This window comes from Microtus pennsylvanicus, chromosome 20 (assembly GCF_037038515.1).
Source record: "Microtus pennsylvanicus isolate mMicPen1 chromosome 20, mMicPen1.hap1, whole genome shotgun sequence".
NCBI classification, from domain to species: domain Eukaryota; kingdom Metazoa; phylum Chordata; class Mammalia; order Rodentia; family Cricetidae; genus Microtus; species Microtus pennsylvanicus.
The window spans coordinates 16,827,582-16,849,466 of NC_134598.1; positions in this window are offsets into that span (position 1 = coordinate 16,827,582).

Below are 21,885 nucleotides of genomic sequence, written 5' to 3' on the forward strand. Positions count from 1 at the left end.
TCCTCTCCCCTCCCCTCCGCGGTGGGATGGAGATCCCAAACTCACTGCGACGACCCTGGTTCTCCTTGCCCGCTGGGTTAGGGACAACAGCCTAGTCGCCGGCTTGCTACATCCCGGCTCAGATTCCCATCCGCACCCAGGCCTAATTCCTGCAAGTCTTCCCCCACTCCTCTCCGCTGAAATCGGTTTCCCACCCTGGCTAAGAACCACAGCTCTTGCCTCGTGAACACCGCAGCGTCACCTTCTGCAGGTTTTGCTTCTAAGTCAAAGGGGCCTCCACGCCTTGTCGGGTTTTCTGCAACGATGTGCAAGCCTTCATTTCTGCTTTCGTTCATCTGGTGGTAGAAAAGGGCACATTTTGTGTATTAAAATGCTTTATAGTGACAACAACCAGTGTATCAATTTTTCATCTTCTTGAAAAAGTAAATCCTATATAAAACCCTTAAGCTTGTGAAACCTTGCAGCTCTTTTTCAGCTGGCTACAGATCACCTGTTAACTCTTTGTGTTGTTCGGGTTTTAGGCAGGGCCGCACTGTGTAGTCCACTCTGGTATCAAAATTTAATTCTTCCACAGTGTGGGTATGTGCCACAACGCTAAGAATCTATCCAAAAAACAAGTGTGGTCTAACCTTCCACACACCCTTTAAGGGGACTATCCAATCTGTGTCTGTAATACTGAGGAACTGCCTACATTTTACATTCCCATTCTCCCACAAGCCTACACTGGAGTTTTCCGGACTTTATATATCATACAATAGAACAGTATTGGAAATACAAACAATCAGGCATGGAAGAAAAAAGTAATATTCTCAGCTGGGCAGTGGTGGCGCATGCCTTTAATCCCAACACTTAGGAGGCAGAGGGAGAGAGGTCTCTGAGACTTCAAGGCCAGCCTGGTCTACGAAGCGAGTTCGAGGACAGCCAGAGCTGTTACACAGAACCTGTCTCGAAAAACCAGAAAATAAAAAAATAAAAATAATATGCTCATTTAAAAGGCTATGTGCTATGACTCTTTGAATGAAGAAATGCAGGAATAAATAACTGCTCTTCGAGATTTGTCAGTGTGGGGCCTGTGGGTGTAGCTCATTTGGTAAGAGTGCCTGTCTAATATGCAGGAGGCCCTGGTTCAGTGCCCAGCAACACATAAACCTTGTGTGGGGTCATAATTCTGAAGCAGCGGCACGCCAGAGCTGGAGGCAGAGGAATAAGTAGTGTAGGATCAGGGAGTCCCAGGCCAGTGTGGAAAACTGTCTCAAAAAAATAAAGAAAGAAATCACCGCTAATTTCCAACAAGATGACTATCAGTATCTAGATGACACACAGCAGTTCTTTGGGGGAAAGTGGAATGTGGGGTCACACACCAGTTAGGCCAGACCTCAGGAGATAAAGACAGGATTTATGAATTCCAGTGCAACCTGGCTACATACTGAGACCTTATCTCAAAACTAAACAGCTTTTGGCATCTTAAGATTTTTTAAATGTGAAAGGAAAGGTCTTGGGACCTTTCCTTTATAATGTATTTAGAGTTTAAATATATTATATTTTATATTATATTTGTAATATAATCCCAGAAACTTCAAAATGTCTGTAGTCTCCCATTGGAGTCCTCAAGTACGGCAACGATCACTTCCATTTTTGAGGATGCCATTTTAAGAGATTACATGTGTTTATGTGTATGTGTGTGCTCGCAGATGCACATGTACCACTAAGTGGGTGTTCCTGTCAGAAGAGAGCATTAAAGGAATCAGCTCTCTTGTACCATGTCGTCCCACGGCATCTAACTTAGGTCACCAGGCTTGGTGCTAAGCACCTTTACACACTGAGCCGTCTCAGGGGCTTGAATTTCTTCTTTGGTGCCCTCTAACCATAGTGAGACGAGAGACGAGTTATTTCTCTAGCTGGATAAATATGCTTCAATTTACTCACTCATTGGGGTGCTCTGTATGGGAGTCTTTTATTTATTTGGCATTGAAACGATGTCTTCTTTTTTTAAAGATTTATTTATTTATTTATTTATTATATATCATATGTAGTGTTCTGCCTGTATGTTTGCCTGCACACCACAAGAGGGCATTGGATCTCTTTGTAGATGGTTGTGAACCACCATGTGGTTGCTGGGAATTGAACTCATAACCTCTAGAAGGGCAATCAATGCTCCTAACCTCTGAGCTATCTCTCCAGTCCCCGAAACGATGTCTTCTTAATATGTATGTAAAGTAGATGAACAAATTGTAAGTTCCCGCTGACCGAAGACCTGTCTCAAGCCCGTCGGAGGCAAAGACAGACTTCCTCTGCAGGCAGCCTAGCTTCAGAGCCTGTGTTCATAGTCTCCCCAGTTAAAGGCACAGGATGGAATTCTGGTATGCTAGCAATCAGTTCTACAGCTCAGCAGGCATGCTTCCTCCAGAGAAGACACCGGGCAAGCCTTTGAAAAAGTGACACTGAAGAGTCTCAAAAAGAAGTAACAGTGAGGGGCTCGAGAGATGGCTCAGTGGTTAAGAGCACTTGACTGTTCTTCCAGAGGACCTAAGTTCAAGTCCGAGCACCCACAAGGCTAAATCATAACTGCCTGTAACTCCAAGATCTGACACCCTCACACAGACATACATACAGGCAAAACACTAATGTGATGTGATTTCCCTCTATATGCTGTGATTACCATTAATGAATAAAGAAACTCTTTTGGACCTGTAGGAGGGCAGAACTTAGGTAGGTAGGAAAAACTAAGCTGAATGCTGGGAGAAAGAAGGGTGGAGTCAGAAAGCCATGTAGCCCCACTGGAGCCAGAGGGAACCTTAGCTGTTAAGCCACAGCCATGTGGCAATACACAGATTAATAGAAATGGGTTGAATTAATATTTAAGAGTCAAACAATAAGAAGCTAGAGCTAATAGGCCAAAGTGATTTAATTAATATGATTTCTGTGTGATTATTTTGGTTCTGAGCAGCTGGGACAAACAAACAGCCTCCCGGCAACACCAATGCACATAAAATAAAAGGTTTTTTTTTGTGTTTGTTTGTGGCAATACTTTGTAACATTACTTTGTGGCACATTAACATCCTTGTTCCAGGCTGGGCAGTTCTGGGCGGTAGTGTTGCATGCAGGCAGTTAATCCCAGCACTTAGAAGGCAGAGGCAGGCAGATCTCTGAGAGTTCAAGGCCAGCCTGGTCTACAGATCAAGTTTCAGGACAGCTGAAATCCTGTCTCAAAATAAATTTAAAAAATAAATAAAACAAAAACATGTTCCCAGCAAAAGAACAGCCACACGAAATAAGGTCAGTGAAGTTGTTGAAGGTCACATAGGAAATCTAGGACCAAGTCCAGAAGCGCTGACGTGGCAATCTCTTTTTTGCCTAGTCACGGAACTCACATTTAGAAAAACTCAAGCCATGGGCTGTTTTGAACCAAATAAAAGAGCGAAAGCAAGACCATCAGCATTGTAGTTCCTGACTGGATGCAATATGATTGGTGTCGTCATGCCTTCTCACCAAGAGAGGCTGACTGCACCCTCAAACTCTGAGCCAAAATGAGTCCTTCCTTCTGTTGCTTCTGTTTGGTTTATTGTCACACAATATTTTTAAAAAGTAACTAATACAGGTTGGTATTGAGTAATTTGTTAATTGAATTTGGACTGACTCATAATTCAGTTTTTTCCGATGTTAAACCTGATCTAAATATCAGTTCTTTTTTTGTTTGTCTGCCTTTCGTTCACTGAGGCAGGGTCTCTCCATGTAACCCTGCCTGTAGGGCAGTACTTGCTGTCTATGTTGACTAGACATTAGTCTGCCTTTGCCTCCCAAGTGCTAGGATTAAAAGCATGTGCTACCCAGTAGAATTGACCCTGTTGGCCAGGTCTCGGGTAAGCTGACCCTGAGAACTTGGGAGTGGGAGACAGCTGCCATAAGTGAGTGACTGGGCCCTGCACCTCACCTGGACAACCCAGTAGAGCTGGCCCTGGTGGTGTGGGTGTTGGGGAGCCAGCCTCCAAGGACTCAAGAGCAAGAGACCTGGCCCTGCCCTCTGTTGCCTGTGGCATTGTGGGAGCTGCTCCGGGCAGTGCTGGAGAGCTCACCCTGGCAGTGAGGATGAGAGAGAGCTGGTGTGACAGACTGACCAACCCAGCTGCCACCCAGGTCCAGGACCAGGGATATGAGCGGATGCACCCCAATATGCACCTGATCTGTGAACTGCTAGAAGAGGTGGAAGGGCCGATCCTGTAGATCTGAAGCTGCAGGGTCTCCATGACACTGGGCAACACCAGGATGTCCAAGAGGAATCCCAGTGAGGGCCCAGGATGCTTAGTGTTGCATCAAGCCAAACTCCAAAACTGGTAGCTCAGAGTATAGCTGGAGGCTTCACCACACAGACATGGTTGATTAACTCTTTAGTTCCAGGTTATTGGTTGTGGTTTTGGTTTTTCGAGACAGGCTGTCTCTATGTAATGGCTGTTCTGGAACTTACTCTGTAGACCAGGCTGGCCTTGAGCTCACAGAAATCCGCCTGACTCTGCCTCCTGAGATGCAGGCTACTCATTGACAGGGTAATGGGCATTTTATCAGGCTGTTGAAGTGGACTGAGGTCTGGTTATTTTTGTTAGTCATAAATATGTTATTTATTTATTTATTTATTTGAGACAGGGTCTCACTCTGTAGATTTGGCTGGCCTGGAACTTACTTTTGAGAACAGGCTGGCCTCAAACCCATTGAGGTCCATCTGCCTTGGCTTCCTGAGTGCTGGGACTTAAGGTGTGCTCCCCTACGCCCAGCATAGGATGGTACTTTTTGTTTTTGTTCTGTTTTGTTAAGACATGGTCTGTACCGGCACAAAATAAAGGCAATGCAGATATCAAAGAATATTTACCAGTTTATTGTTAAACTTACTGAACCAAAGTTCCAGCGTAGCACAGGTAGCGAGGAACAAAAAGGGACGAGCCGTCTCTCCGCGCACCTTTTATTGGCATGGATTCGCCTGAGGCAAACCCCGCCCTCTAAAGGGAGCTGATTTAACCCCTTTATCTCCCCCTTTTGTCTAAATAAGACACAACTAAACCAAATATAACTATAACAATAATAACAAATGATAAATATAACAAACAATATTGAGAGCAAAAGTTTTGCTAAAGAGTAACTACAATTAAATAATCTTCAACTCCATCAAAGATCTGAGAAGGGAGTAAATATTACTTAACAAAAAAGAGATATCCAAAATGTGCAACAAATGACAGAGACAACTGACTGCCTGGGCAATCACCCAAAATCTCGTTTGCAATGTTGAGTCAACCAACTTTGGCTAAGGCCTAACATAACTGACATACCATTCTCAAATGCAAGGAACTTTCTTAGGATTATCCTACCCTGTCTTGGCAAGATAAGACAATCCTGTTTATATCTTAGTCAGTAGTTGAGGTATGGGTTTTTCTTAACCCAAAGGCCAGTTCTGCCAGGAAGACAAGCTCCCAGTGGAGTGTCTTTGGTGCTCAACGTTCTCTCGGGAGTAGAGTGGTGTTGCCAGGAGTAAATTGTGTCTCGATGGCACAGAATTCTAGGTTAGATTAAAGGCCATTTTCTACAGCTCTTCAAAGAAGCTGAAGATTATACTATCTATACTGAAAATAATCTCTATGTATCTAAAAAACCTGATTAACCTAAAAATAATATGACAAACATGTAATTCTCAATACCTATCTAATTTGAAAACTAAGGGAATAAACAATTGTGCAATGTATGAAGACAATGATCTTCACTTGTAAACAATGTCATTACTTATCAAATGTAAACAATGTTATTACATAAATAGTACCAGAGGTAGAAATGTACATTGTGATATGATAGATGTATCCATACAATATAAGCATACTCTTATACCAAAATAGAGGTAGGAACACTCACATTCAATATTCAATATATCAATATACAAAAAACAGTACCAACATAATTTTCTAAAAACAGTAAGTCACAAATACCAATCATCCCATCAACCCAGTTAATCCCCCTCTTTTTTTTTTTTTTTTTTTTTTTTTTTATATATATCCCTAATTCCATACAATATCTCCCCGTCCCCTCACCCCTAAACCAACCACTAAAAGACGTCCCTAACCCTGTGGGCAAACTCTGTTGGGAGAGGGGACGTCGTCCTCTTAGATTGCTTCTAGCTGACATGGGGGCGACGTTCTTCTTAGGGGCCCCTGTGAAAGCAAACGATGGTAAAATTCCCAAATTAACCTTTGACTTAAGAAGACTATAATTAGTCTCTGTGTGTTTCGAGAAGGTCCGGCCAGAGCATCGTCAAAAATGTGCATCATATGAAATTGTCTCTTGCAATTGGTACCAAAAAACAGATCCAAAATTAGTGCTTAAAAAAAAATTCATGACGTCATAAAAACCAGATTGAGTTGATGTTGTGGGGCCCCATCTTCATCCTGGAAACTTCAAAAATTACTGTAGGAAAATATGTTCCTTGTTATGGGAAATTTAAACATTAACAACAAGGACTTATACTGACATATAAAGAAAGACACAGATGTGAGGGAAGGCAAAGAAAGTTTATCAAGTATAAAATTATTCTTATTCTGTCCCATTTCATGGCTCCTGACCTGAGACAGAAACTTTGAAATATCTCTTATCAACAGGCTTGGAATTGAAGAAGGACTGAGCCATAGTCCAACTCCAAAACCAGCTCTACACATTTATAAAAAAGTGTTCAATAAAACATATAAATATAAATAAATATATATAAAACCAATACTTACGATACGTATAGAATTTTATTGTTGATGTTTAATGGGTCGTATCTATTTTCCATCCATCAGTAATTAAATATTCAGGGTCCCTCAAATTCTTTGGAGATGAATATTTTCCTGTGGAGATAAGAAAAGAACCCTGCCCCCATCCTATTAGTAATCCTTACCATCTGTATGTCGGTCATCCTTGTGAATGAATTGTTATTTATCTTTTCCAAGTGACTTCTCTTCCTCAAACCGAACCTTTATTAATTTTGACGGTATCCATAATTTTTCCTCACCTGTGGAGATAAGAGCAAAACCCCTTCCCCAACGCAGCACATCTCCTGGCTTCCATTGTGAGGTCAGTACATCCTTGAAATAAACTGGTTGATTTAGTTCAGCAGACTTTTCCATTATCCAATGTCTTTCTGCAGCCGTCGTTCCCTTCTCGTTAGCGTTGAGAAAATTCAAGGTTAACAAAGCATTATGTAACCTATTTCTAGGGGTGTTTTCCACCCCTTTCTGTTTGTTCAACATATCCTTTATAGTTCGATTTGATCTTTCTATGACTGCTTGACCTGTAGGATTGTATGGTATACCTGTAACATGCTTGATATTGTAATGATCAAAAAACCGTTTCATCTTCCTAGAGACATAAGCAGGACCATTATCTGTCTTTATTTGTGTAGGTATACCCATGATAGCCATGACTTCTAATAAATGAGTGATTACTGAATCAGCTTTTTCTGAACTTAAAGCAGTTGCCCACTGAAAGCCTGAATAAGTGTCGATGGTGTGATGAACATATTTCAATTTGCCAAATTCTGCAAAGTGGAACACATCCATCTGCCAGATTTCATTTCTATGAGTGCCCTTTGGATTAACTCCTGCTGGCAGTGGCGTTTGGTTATAGAAAGAGCAGGTAGGGCATTTCTTCACAATCTCCTTAGCTTGTTGCCATGTAATAGAAAACTCTTTCTTCAAACCTTTGCTATTAACATGATGTTTTTTATGAAATTCAGAGGCTTGAAGCACACTACCAATCAATAATTGATCAATTTCTGCATTACCTTGTGCTAGAGGACCTGGCAGACCCGTATGGGATCGGATGTGTGTTATGTACATAGGGCAAAGCCTGTTCCTGATCAAATCTTGAACCTGGATAAACAATGAGGTTAGTTCTGTATCATCAGGTATAAATTCAGCAGTTTCAATATGTAAAATAACTCTTTCTGCATATTGTGAATCAGTAACTATATTAATAGGTTCTTTAAAATCTCTTAGTACCATAAGAATGGCATATAATTCTGCCTTCTGGACAGAATCATAAGGACTTTGTTCCACCTTACCCAAGTCTTCTGATTTGTAACCTGCCTTCCCTGATTTATTGGCATCAGTATAGAATGTACGGGCTCCAGTTATTGGAGCATCACGGACTATTCGAGGAAGGATCCAAGAAGTTCTCTTTATGAAGTTGAGCCGCTTGCTTTTTGGATAGTTGTTATTAATGTCTCCCAAAAAATTAGCACAAGCTCTTTGCCATGGTTCATTATCTTCCCATAATTTCTTTAGTTCATCAGCAGTGAAAGGCACTATAATTTCTGCTGGGTCTATGCCTGCTAGTTGACGAAGTCTCAGCTTGCCTTTTATAATTAACTCAGAGACCTTTTCCACATAAGTTTTCAGTTTCTTACTTGGTTTATGTGGTAAAAAGATCCATTCCAAGATAATATCATCTCTCTGCATTAAAATTCCTGTAGGAGAAATTTTCGATGGTAATATGACGAGAATACAATCGAGCTCTGGATTCACTCTGTCCACATGTGCCTGTTGTAATTTCTCCTCAATCATTGTCAGTTCCTTTTCTGCTTCAGCTGTTAATTCTCTGGGACTGTTTAAATCTTTATCACCATCCAAGGTCTTGTTCAAATGAATTATTAGATCAGGTGTTATCCCAATAGTTGGTCGTAAACTGGAAATGTCTCCTAACAGTCTTTGAAAGTCATTAAGAGTCCGTAAGCGATCTCTCCGAATTTGTGCCTTCTGTGTCTTAATTTTTTGCAAACCTATTCTATAACCTAAATAATTAACAGAATCTCCCTTCTGAATCTTTTCAGGAGCAATTTGCAATCCCCATTTAGGTAACAGTATCTGTATTTCTTCAAACAGCCTGTTCAAGGTATCTATGTTTGAATCAGATAACAATATGTCGTCCATGTAATGGTATACAATAGATTTGGGAAATTTCTTGCGTATTATTTGCAATGGTTGGTTCACAAAATATTGGCACAGGGAGGGGCTATTTAACATACCCTGGGGGAGGACGGTCCAGTGGTACCTCCTCGAAGGTTGAGAATTGTTATAAGTAGGCACTGTGAAGGCAAATTTTTCTCTATCTTCTTTTTGCAAAGGTATAGTGAAAAAACAATCCTTCAAATCAATAACTATGAGAGGCCATCCTTTTGGTAATAAAGAGGGCAACGGAATTCCAGATTGCAGAGGGCCCATAGGTTGAATAACCTTGTTGATGGCCCTGAGATCTGTCACCATTCTCCATTTACCTGATTTTTTCTTAACCACAAATACAGGAGAATTCCAAGGGCTGGTAGATTCTTCTATATGTCCAGCATCTAGTTGCTCTTGTACCAGCTGTTCTAAAGCCTGTAGCTTTTCCTCAGCTAAAGGCCATTGCTTTGTCCATATTGGTTTCTCAGTCAACCATTTTAGAGGCAAGGCTGTTGGTATTTCTGAAGGGACATCAATTGCTTGTTCCTGCACAGCCCTAATGGCCGGTTTTGTCCTTTTGTAATAACTTTTAATATTCCTTTCAGAAATATGGGCTCTAGAAGTAGCAGGAATGTTAATTTGAGTATTCCATTGTTGTAATAGGTCACGACCCCATAAATTCATTGCAATATTGGCTACATAAGGCCTTAATTTTCCTATTTGTCCCTCAGGCCCTATACATTCAACCCATCTCGTGCTCTGCCTTACTCGAGATAGGGTTCCAATTCCCAGGAGCTGAACATTTACATTCTGAAGAGGCCAATATGGATGCCAAGATTCTGGGGTAATGATACTTACATCAGCACCTGTGTCCAGTAGGCCAGTAATAAAAATGCCATTTACACACACTCTCAGCTTAGGTCTTTGATCATTTATAGAAGTTTGCCAAAACACACGTAACTCATCTTTCTGATTACTATTGCTTGTAACAGTAGGCATGTGGCTTTCTAATTGTCCTGACGAGGCATGTTCTCTGCAGAAACTGGGAATGTCTGAACCATGTTTGCCATGGGGGCCTGAGAGGCCCCCCCTCTCACGTTTCCCGTCTGTATCAGGTTGCCTTGTCTATCTCTTGTAGACCTGCATTCATTCGTCCAATGTCTGCCCTTCCCACATCTTCTACATAAACCTGAAGGCTGATTCCTTCTATTCCTGTTATTTCTAGAAGACGCATTATTATTATTTCTGAAAACCCGTTGTTTACAATTCCTTTTCATATGACCCATTTTGCCACAATTAAAACATTTGGTATTCTGGTGTCTCCTTTTACCATTGGAAATTGCTTCTTCTACCCATGCTTCAGTGCCATAGTCAAATGTGTCAACATCTAGTGTATGCAAGACCCATTCTTCCAAGGACGCTGATCTAAACATTAAAGGCCTCAAGATCCTTTTGCATTCCACATTAGCATTTTCGTAAGCCAAAGACTCAATTATTATACGTCTTGCTTCTGGGTCAGGTATCCCCATTTGTACAGCCTTAGTTAATCTTTGTAAAAAGTCACTGAAGGGTTCTCTCTGACCCTGTTTAACTGTGACAAATGATTCCATTCTCTGTCCTGGGTCTTGTACTCTGTCCCAAGCCCTTAAGGCTGCTGTAGTACACATAGAAAGTATGTTTTCATCCAAATTAGCTTGTTCCTGAGGGTCTGAAAAGAGCCCTTCACCTAGAATTTTATCTAGGGAAACGTCAATTCCCTTCGCCTTTTCCTGCTGTTCTAAAAGTCTAGCCTCTTGCCTGAATAAGCATTTCCATTTTAAGTGCGGTCCACTCTCAAGGACCGCGGAGCTCAGCTGGAGCCAGTCCAAGGGGGTTGCTTTGCTTGTTGTGGCCCAAGATTTTAGCATCTCTTTAACAAAAGGGGAGTGCATCCCAAAAGACATGATGGCCTGTTTAATTTCTTTGAGATCATTCATACGGACAGGCTCCCATGTATCTTCCTTGATGACCCTAGGGTTTCTGGAACCAACCACCTTTTCTGTTGTTATTACAGGAAAGGCATGTAGAGCTGTAGGTAGAGCTTTGTGAAAATTGTCCCGGAGGGATTTATCCACAGATGTAGTTAAAATTTGCCTTTCTACCCTTTGCTCTTCTTCTTCAGAATTTAGAAATTCCTCAATCTTTTCAATTCTATTCACCATTGCTTTTTGTAATGTCTGAATCTCCTGCCCAGAATTATGTTCTAAAGCCTTCATTGAGGATTCTAGAGTATGAAATTTGTCCAGTAGAGATAACTTGTCATCTTTGGACATAATTTTTATGGCATAAACCGTGCCTTCTTGTATTGACAATCTTTCCGCCAATCTGTCATACGCTTTAGACAAAATTCGATTGTCACATTCAGCAGTTTTGATTCTCTCAGTTAACGTTTCAGTTCCTACAGAAAGGGACTGCTGAAACTTACGATCTAATTCAGCTGTTCCTTCTTCCATAGTAATGAATTTCTCCTTAACATCAGAAAGGGACTGCTGAAACTTACGATCCAATTCAGCTGTTCCTTCTTCCATAGTAATGAATTTCTCCTTAACATCAACCTGTACTTTTTTTAGATTTTGCTCAGTTAACCGAGTCATGTTAAACAAAGATTTGTTTTCTTCCTGGAGAACTTCAAACTGATTCTTGAGAAGATTGTTGTCATTCTCAATAGTTTTTAAACGTTCAACCTCTGCCTTAAGAGATTTGATCATTTTCCTATTATCAAACCAAATAGTGCTAAGGAAAATTAAGAATCCCAGGAATATCCATATATGTGGTGTGGTAGACACCTCTTGTAAGATCTCCCAAATGGTGCATTCAAAAGAACTATTGAAATATGCTGAGGTCACGTTGTCAGACATTATTTAGAAAAGAAAAAGTTCTCTTACCTGTAATAACTGGTTCCTGCCAGTGGTGGCGAAAGAGCCCAGTTGAATCCACGTGTCCTAAATCTGAAATAAAAGGACTCAAAAACAAAATTGAAACAGACACCAAGCTGATAAGTATTTTTTGCCGGGGCTCTCAGGCCGCTGTCACGTGACCTGAGCGCTGGCTGCGGTGGGGGTGGGAGGGGGAGCAGACACAGGCAGCGCGCGCGCGCCGGCGGGCGGTTGCGCAGGGGAAATCTGGCCGGGGCGGCTCGGAACAGAGTCTTAGGCGCTGTTAAAAAGGCTCTGTCGAATCAAACTAACTGCTTGATACTCTAACAAGCAGCAGGGAAAATCGAGCCGCTCAGAATCTCAGCCGTTTCAGCGTGCGCCCAGAGAGACCGCTGCAGCGGCTCGGGGTGCAAGAGACTCCAATTCGGGGCCGGTTCTCGGCAAAGCCCCACGGGGGAGGCGCCAGATGTACCGGCACAAAATAAAGGCAATGCAGATATCAAAGAATATTTACCAGTTTATTGTTAAACTTACTGAACCAAAGTTCCAGCGTAGCACAGGTAGCGAGGAACAAAAAGGGACGAGCCGTCTCTCCGCGCACCTTTTATTGGCATGGATTCGCCTGAGGCAAACCCCGCCCTCTAAAGGGAGCTGATTTAACCCCTTTAATGGTCCATAAGTATCTCCGTCTGTCTTGGAACTCTCTGCATAGATCAGGCTGGCCTTGAACTCACAGAGTTCTGCCAGTGAGACAGTATTTTTAGAGAAATCTCTTCCTCGTAGTTTAAGGATATTTCCCTGTAACAAGTCTTTCTCTGTCCCACCAGCCAGCTCCCAATCAATGACATGGAGACTTCTTATTAATTATGAAATCTCAGTCTATAGCTTAGACATGTTCCTAACTAGCTCTTATAACTTAAATCAACCCATTTATATTAACCTATATTCTATTATGTGGTATTACTTCTCTCGCATCTTGCAATTCCTGTTTTCTCTCCGTCTCTCTTGGCTTCTCCTGCTCCTCAATTCCTGGTGCTCTTCCTTTCTCTCCCCAGAAATCTGCTTATACCTCCTGCCCAGTTGTCCGCCCTTAAACTCTATATTAAACCAATGGCAGCACTGTATCTTTGCAAACATCCCACAACATTTCCCCCATATAAAATACAGGTCAGTGGGAAAATTTTCTTTTTGACGCCTTCCTGCACCTGTTATTCTCCCACACCCCTTAGAGTCGGAGAACACACAAGGCATACTGCATACATTGATACCAGGGGAAGACAGGTAACGGATGAAGGACACAGACCTATTACCTCTTGTCCCCAAGAGGCTCTCTATTTCCATTCCATTAGGCCCCAAAGAGGGGGTAATAGAAACCCTGAGCCCCTGATGGTGGGTGTAAATTAGAGCCATCACTTTATAAGTTGTGATTGGTATTTGCCATTGATGACAATCTTGTGGGGCTAAGACTTCAACCTGTGGGGTATGACTCTGACCCGGGAAGACATCGTTAGAATAAAATGGAATTATAGGACAACGGGTAGGTAAATGGAGAAACTCTTGGTCTGTCGGGAAAATTCCCACATGCCTGGTGTCAAGTGTAGAATACTGAAGGTGACAGCCAGAAACCCTTTGATTTCATGCCTCTCCCAAGTCTCAAGTCTGCAGTGAGTGCCTTCAAAAAGTTAGTTCTTAGAATAATTTATCTAAATGTAGCATGAAGTCAGTTTCTATCAGTTCATAACATTAACACATACATATAAAGTCATCCTATTAATTCAATAATTCACTTGGCAAAATCTTGCTGAGCATTTGCTATGTTTAAACACTGAGGTTTGTAGCGTTGGAAACATGATGGAAGAATCTTGTTGAAGACAAAGCCCAAAATGAAGCAAAAGGAAGCATGTACTATTAAAGAGAACAGCATTCTATGAAAGCAAAATAACCTAATGCTCCAATCCCTCATCTATAAAATGAAAATGTCAGTTTCTCTCCTATAGAATTGAGAAAATCATTAATGAGATGAGAAGCTTGAAATCAGAAGAAAGATGGAACTACTTATGATCACAGTCCCGTGGGCCTGGAAGGAGAGCCTAGAATTCGACCAAATTCATTCTCCTCTCCCTCCTGGGAACATAGCCACCTCACCTTCTGAAACCATGTTTCTCAACCCTCCATCCAATGGGATGTGTGTTGCTAAGTTCTTGCCATACAGTGTGAGCAGCAATGACAGCGCTGTCTGGGCTTCAGTCTGAAGACATTCCCAGCGTCCTCTTCGTGTTCTCACTGTCCCTGCTGATGCTGTGTGGATGTTTTTGGTGGCTGAGTCTTCAACAGGGCAGGAAACTGAGTCCCAAAGGCTGGTGGTAGACATTCTGGAAGGCTTCTGAGTGGTCCCGCAGAGCTAGGCGGTCCTGTGATCTGAGCCACCTTAGTGACGGTCACAGGACTGAGAACTAAACTGTTCTGTTTAAACTGCTGTAGTGTTGGGTTTCAGTTGCTGCTCTCGATCCTCATTCAAACCCTTTTTCAGGACATCTCTATAAGTTTCCAGATGCTAAAAGGAACCCAAGGGGGTAGCTATAAGGAGCACATGGCTCAGTAAGAGGGGTACTTCTTGGCAAGCCTTAGCAAGTGAAGTTGGAGAAATGAAAAGTTAAAAGTGAAGGAGAGGAATTTGTACTGCTCGGTTCATAATCTCTCATGCAACCTTGAATCCAGCATGGTGAGGAAGTCTTACAAATTATAGAGCAGCCAGATGGTGGTGGTGCACGTCTTTAATCCTAGCACTCAGAAGGCAGGCAGCTCTCTGTGAGTTCAAGCCCAGCCTGGTATACAGAGCAAGTTCCAGGACACCTGTTACACAGAGAAATGCTGTCTCAAAACCTAAAGGAAGGAAGGAAGGAAGGAAGGAAGGAAGGAAGGAAGGAAGGAAGGAAGGAAGGGACGAACATATATTATGGAGCACTTGGTGGGAAATGCCTTGCTTGCTTTTCATAGTTGTAATGATTTTAGCCACATAAGGCTGATACTTCCGGGTTCTAGGGGCCATGCATGTTCAGACAAGCCCTCAGACAGAAGTGCCTAAATGGCCCCCAGGGATGTTAAAGGGCCCCGCATGACCCACATGTGACATGGATTATATCATCCACGTACAACTCAGCTAAGCCCTTGGGTGCATGCGTGAGCCCTGTCATCTGCGTGTGATGAAGTCACATCAGCCCCCACTGTGCGCATGAGCTAGGCAGCTTTTAAAAGCTGGACATGCCATCTTCCTCTCTCTCTCTCTCTCTCTCTCTCTCTCTCTCTCTCTCTCTCTCTCTCTCCTCTCTCCTCTCTCTCTCTCTTTCTCTCTCTCTCTGTCTGTCTCTGTATCTCTCTCTGTCTCTGTCTCTCTCTCTCTTTCCCCCAGCACTTGGGAGGCAGAGGCAGGCAGATCTCTGTGAGTTCGAGGCTAGCCTGGTCTATAAGAACTAGTTCCAGAACAGGTTCCAAAGATACAGAGAAACCCTGTCCTCTGAAAAACCAGGTCAGAGAGAGAGAGAGAGAGAGATTCAGGGATGTGCAGGGAGAGGGCTGCTTGTTTGTCCCAGCCACCTGGCTAGCTTACACCCAAAATAACCACACAGAAACTATATTAATTAAAACACTGCTTGGCCCATTAGCTCTAACTTCTTATTGGCTAACTCTTACATCTTAGTTTAACCCATTTTTATTAATCTATGTATCACCACGTGGCAGTGGCTTACCGGGAAAGACTCGGCATGTCTGTCTCTGGCGGCTCCATGGTATCTCTCTGACTCCGCCCTCCTTCCTCCCAGCATTCAGTCCAGTCCTCTCCACCTACCTAAGCTCTGCCCTATCAACTAGGCCAAGGCAGTTTCTTTACTCACTAACCAATGAAAGCAACATACAAACAGAAGGACTTCCCATACCAGGGATGGATGGAAAGCAGCCATAACTTCATTGTAACCCATTTCCTGAGACAAAAGCTGAAAGTTCAGGACCTATTCACACCCCTATAGTTCTCAAAGGTTCAGTAACCCCACCAGGTGCCCACTTGCCTCAAGGCAGCCCACAAGTTCCTCCTGATAAGGAGATAAGGAAAAAGGATGCTTTTAGCAAGCAGGAACTTTCCTCAAGCCCCTGAGGAAATGGAGACCCTTATGTAAATGCCTGTCCTTGGGCAAAGGATTTCTGCTAGGACCAGACACTCTATGACAATTTAAAAGCAGTCTTCCCCAAGGGGCACTGAACTGTTCCCTTTGTGTCTTAGTCTTACTCCTTGGGCCTGTTTCCCTCACACACTCCCAAAAGGGAAGGTCCTGATGTCTTACTCTTTTCCATTAAAATGTACCTTTCTGATTTCTCTATACTTATTACCTGAACTCTTGCCCTTATTGGTCTCAGGATCTAGATCTGGATTGTAGGCAGTTCATCGTTGGGATGTCTGGAAAATCCCTAACTTTCCTTTTCTTGTTGTAATTAGGAGGGCACAAGGGCATTCCTGGTTCCACAATGGTGGGGACTGGAACTGGTATTGGATAACAGAGATGTCATTGTACTCTTACTGGTATTTACCTGATATTTGTAACTGCATATAAGATGTTGAGAAAAGTTTTTGTTTTTGTTTTTTTTTCACAGAGATCAGCAGTCAATGACGGGTTTGATGCCTAAGACAGGAACTGGCATATATGAATGCTTGTTCCAGAAACGGGAAAATCTGGGTAAATGAAGAGGTCTTTGCCCAAGCCAGGCATGATCTTCTGTCCTGTTGCAGAAGCACAGGTTTTGTTAAATTAATAAGAGAGAGTGGATTGTAGGCCCATACTTCTATATGGTATGGCAGCTAAGCTCTAAAGCCATAGTCAGCATCTGAAGTGGTCAGTAACCTCCCAGACAGCCTCCTGCTAACCTAACAAAAGGTCAGGATGTTGTTTTGCTCCTTTCCTTGTAATTTGGGGGATGCCTGATAGAGATGCTGATTCAAGCTTACCTGACAGCTAGCACGCAGAGCAGGAAGAGGTGACAGTAGGCACAGGTAGACATGGACCCCACTCACCTGGTTTCCTAGGAAACGGAATATTAATGATTCTACCCCTCAGTTTATGTTTGAACATGTAAGCCTGTTTAGAGAATAAAGAAGGAGAAATTCTTCAGGATGTGAACTCAGGACTTCATGAGGGAACACTGAGAATCTCCCTCCCGATAAAGCCCCGTAAATTGGGTCTTTATTCTCGCACTTCCGTGCTGGTCCAGAGACAGATAGTTTATGTTGAGATCTGCTCAAGAGAAAATAATTTAGGCTCCAGGCTGACACTGGACTCCGACATAATGGTGCCCAGACGTGGGGCTAATCCACAAATCCCGACACTCTTCCTCAAGGAACTATGGTGGAAATCAACATCAAAGTGTCTCTCTGTGTGGTATGTGTGTGTGGGGGGGGGGGGGGGTGAGAGGCCCATTTGAACTGAAAAGCATAGAAAGGGACCCATGCTGACAGAAGTTCAAAGCAAAGTCTCTGAAAGCAAAGTTTCTACTCTTTGTAGCTTGGGGCCCTGGTGTAGCTGGTAGACAGGAATCCACGTGACAGATGTATTCTTCCTACTGTGCTATCCTCCCTACACAGAAGGGGTCCCCTGGGCTTGTCCATGAAGGTGGGCCACATGCTAACGGTCTTGCATAAGGGTTGGAAAGATGAGCTGGACCCTTGCCCAAGTGACTGACTCAATACCCAGCCCGTGCCAATATTCCAAAACTTCTTGTTTTCTTTCATAAGTAAATTACAGAACAATTCAGAGCGTACATTTGTAGAAATATTTTTTAATGGTAATGTTGTAGACAACTGGAAAAGAAGTGACAATTCTTTTATTATTATTTTTTTATTTTTTGGTCCTAAATCTTATCTAGCAAAAATAGACTAAATGAGGGTGTGTGATAATTAATGAGTCTTCTGTCACTCATCACTTCCTTCCATCTGTCTTTCTGACATTTGAGACACCTGCATTTTTTTTTTTTAATTTTTATTTTTTTTGGTTTTTCGAGACAGGGTTTCTCTGTGGTTTTGGAGCCTGTCCTGGAACTAGCTCTTGTAGACCAGGCTGGTCTCGAACTCACAGAGATCCGCCTGCCTCTGCCTCCCAAGTGCTGGGATTAAAGGCGTGCGCCACCACCGCCCGGCTGAGACACCTGCATTTATAAAACCAACAGGTGTTAGGTTGGTGGGAGAGTCTAACTAACTCCTTGACTTGGTTCTTTCCTTTACTGGCCTAATGTGGAAGACTTTCATTCCTGCCCCACACTGTACAGATCGTCCTAGGACCTGAACCACATAATCAACGCCTGACGGTCACTGCTAATTCTTGTTTCATTGGCAGTATTTTTGAGTTCTTTGTTATTGGAACTTGACGTTTTCTATACCCTCTTAAGTGGTTTGGGGCTCTTTCCTCTCTGATGTTGGGCTATTACTAATAATTGCATAGAGTGTGTGTGTGTGTGTGTGTGTGTCCATGTGTCCACTGCCTTAAGAACTGTGCCCTAGGTCAGCATAGTTTATCCTTTGAGAGGCAGGTTCTCATGTAGCTCAGGCTGGCTTTGACTTCACTCTGTAGTCACTGAACTCCCGATCCTCCTGCCTCAGCTGCCTGCATGCTGAGGCTACAGATATGCATCCCTATGCACACTCCATTCTTCTTCTTGGCATGAATCCACTCTTCTGTCCTAAGTGGTAAGACATGCTCAACTGACATCCTGTTTTTGTCCAGCCTAGATTCCTCCCCCTATTTATTCTCTCTGTCCACCAACCCCGCCTGTCCTTCCTCTCTAGCTATTGGCTCTTTGGCTTTTTATTAGACCAACTAGGTGCCATAGGCTGACAACCCATTTTTACATATGTAGTAACAAGAGCGGCGGGGCTGCGTCCCCAGCACCCCGGCCGCCTGCTAGCTTATGCCCCGAAATAACAACACACAAATTGTATTCATTTAAACACTGATTGGCCCTTTAGCTCTAGCCCTTACTGGCTAATTCTGATATCCCAATCAACCCATCTCTAATAATCTGTGAGCACTAGTCTTAGTGAGCACCCGTCTTACCGGGAAGATTCTAGCCTACGTCCATCCTGGGTCGGAGCTTCATCGCACGTGTCTGCTCTGCTCACTTCCTCTTCCTCCCAGCCTTCTGTTCTGTTTACTCCTCCCACCTATGTTTTAACCTATGGGGCCAAGCAGTTTCTTTATTGCTTAGCCAATGAAATCAACAGATTGATATATGACACTCCCACATCATACATAGTTACAAACAAATGCAACACATCTTTATATAGTTAAACAGAGGGGTTTTTGTTTGTTTTTTTGTTTGTTTTTTGAGTTTTTTGAGACAGGGCTTCTCCGTGTAACAGGCCTAGGTGTCCTGGAACCTGCTCTTAGACCAGGCTGGCCTCGAACTCACGGAGATCTGCTTGCCTCCGCTTCCTGAGTGCTATGATTAAAAGTGTGCACCACCACCTCCCTCCTAAACATTCTATTACACAACAGCTTCCATTTGCTTTTTCTCAGCATCTACAAAGGAGACCCTGGCAAGAGGCCAGAGAACAGAGGCGAGCAAGGCCAATTATCCTGACGCCCTCTTCCTCTGCCATCTCTGTTTGCCGCAGGGCAGACTGGGTTGCAGCTGCCAGTCAAGGTAACCTCTCCTGTATGCCCAGCTTTTGCTGAGCCAGGAGCAGCATCCACTCTTGGCCTACTTACAAAGGCTTCCTAGGCTGGCTAAAAGCCAGACCAGAAAAATTTTGATTATCCAATCTCTGTTTTATATCTTAAAACAGATTTAAAATAAAAAGAAAAATATTTTTTTAGAATAAGTTATTAACAAGGTCAAAGCTATTAAAAACTGTTTTCTTGATCTCTTCTTGGAATGTTGTTTAGATAATCATAGCAGGCATCCTCTGAGCGCCCTGAGATTCAGATCCTCATGCACACACCTCATCAAACTGCTGAAATTCTGTGAGGCAGGAAGCTGCTGTGGTCACCACGCCCACTCTATAGACAATGAAACTGAGAATGAATTGTTTGTCCAAGGTCACATAGCTATTAAGCATGAATCTGGCTCAAGATATCAGAATTGGTTCATATAGAAGAGTATAAGAGACATTAATACTTTCACTAATAGGCTATCGATTGAAGGTATAGGCTGTAGATAGACTTTAGTGTCAAATACTTAGCATGTACAAGGCCATAGGTTCAGTCTCCAGTAACACACACATACACACACACACACACAAACACACACACACCCCAGCTATGGTGACAAACACCTATAATCTAGACACTCAAGAAGCTGAGGCAGGAGGATTGTGAGTTTGATGCTAACTAGAGCGACAATAGATGAACCCTTGATTCAAAAACAAAAGTTCAAGGAGATTTGGAATTCTGCAGAAGAGAGTTTAAATTCCTGTTCCCTAGAAGCCAAAGTATTTGAGGCAGGTAAATCCATCAGCACTCGGATCTTCATTTTTCTCATCTGCATTCTGAAAGTAATACCTCCCCCACAAGACTATTGTGTAGATTTAACGAGAAAAGCTGAGAGTACTTACAAGAAGCCGAGGTAGCGCAACATTATTTTTGGAAGAGACTGTTCTCAGCTGTCTCATCAAAGTTACCTTTAAAATGACATTTGCAGGAGGAATTAAAACAGTCTGAATTTCCACAGGGAGCAGAAAAAGTCATTCCCTTCAACAACACAACCTTAGGAGGGTCTTTGTATTTTGTCAGGGGCTAGAAACCATTCCACGTTGGCAACCAAATATTGTAACCATTCTAGAAGGGTACTGTACAATAATATTATCCACAACAATGAGAGTGTCCTATTGGTACTGTCCAATACGGTAGCCATTAGCCACATGTAACTCTCTAATGTTTGAAATGTAGCTAGTTTGCTCAAAGACCTGAAGCTAATTCTAATTTTATTAATTTTATCTAATTTAAATTTGGAAGTTAAGATTGTTACGAAGTTATACAACAGGCAGCAAAAATAGTTCTAAGTATCTGAAGAAAAAAATGCACTGGTCATTAGTGTAAGTGAAATATTCTGTCCCACCAGACAACTCCCAAATAACCACACAGAGATTTACTAATTATAAATGCTCGACCAATAGCTTAGTCTTGTTATTAACTAGCTCTTGCAACTTAACCCATATTTCTTATCTATGTTCTATCATGCGACTTGGTACCTTTCTTCAGCATGGCATGTTCATCTTGCTTTCCCCAGTGTCTTCCTTCCTTCATCCCAGTGCTCTCTCCCTGTCCACGAGTCCCACCTAACCTCTTCCTGCCATAGCTATTGGCCATTTAGCTCCTTATTAAACCAATGAGAGCAACATATCTTCTTTGTTGTTTGTTTGTTTTTGTTTTTGTTTTTCTTTCTTTTTTTTTTTTTTTGGTTTTTCGAGACAGGGTTTCTCTGTGGCTTTGGAGCCTGTCCTGGAACTAGCTCTGTAGACCAGGCTGGTCTCGAACTCACAGAGATCCGCCTGCCTCTGCCTCCCGAGTGCTGGGATTAAAGGCGTGCGCCACCATCGCCCGGCTGTTTTTGTTTTTCAAGACAAGGTTTTTCTGTGGCTTTGGAGCCTGTCCTGGAACTAGCTCTTGTAAACCAAGCTGGCCTCGAACTCACAGAGATCAGCCTGCCTCTACCTCCCAAGTGCTGGGATTAAAGGCATGCGCCACCACCGCCTGGCTCAGTATCTTTCTCTATAATCTACAAGTTTCAGAAACATTTTGAAACCGCAGACAGTAATTAAGACAATGTTATAGGATCGCTTCATTTAATGAGCTGAATAAATACCACCCTGCTTTGGGAAACAGGAAGGGGAACATTCTTCCATGTTGATGGTGTTCTTCTGGGTTTTTGAAACAAAGTTACCCTAAGAAATAACAGAGATAGGGGCCGGATGATGATCAGTGCTTAAGAGTACTTGCTGCTTTTGCAGAACTGGATTCAGTTCCCAGATCCATGGGACCTGCTAG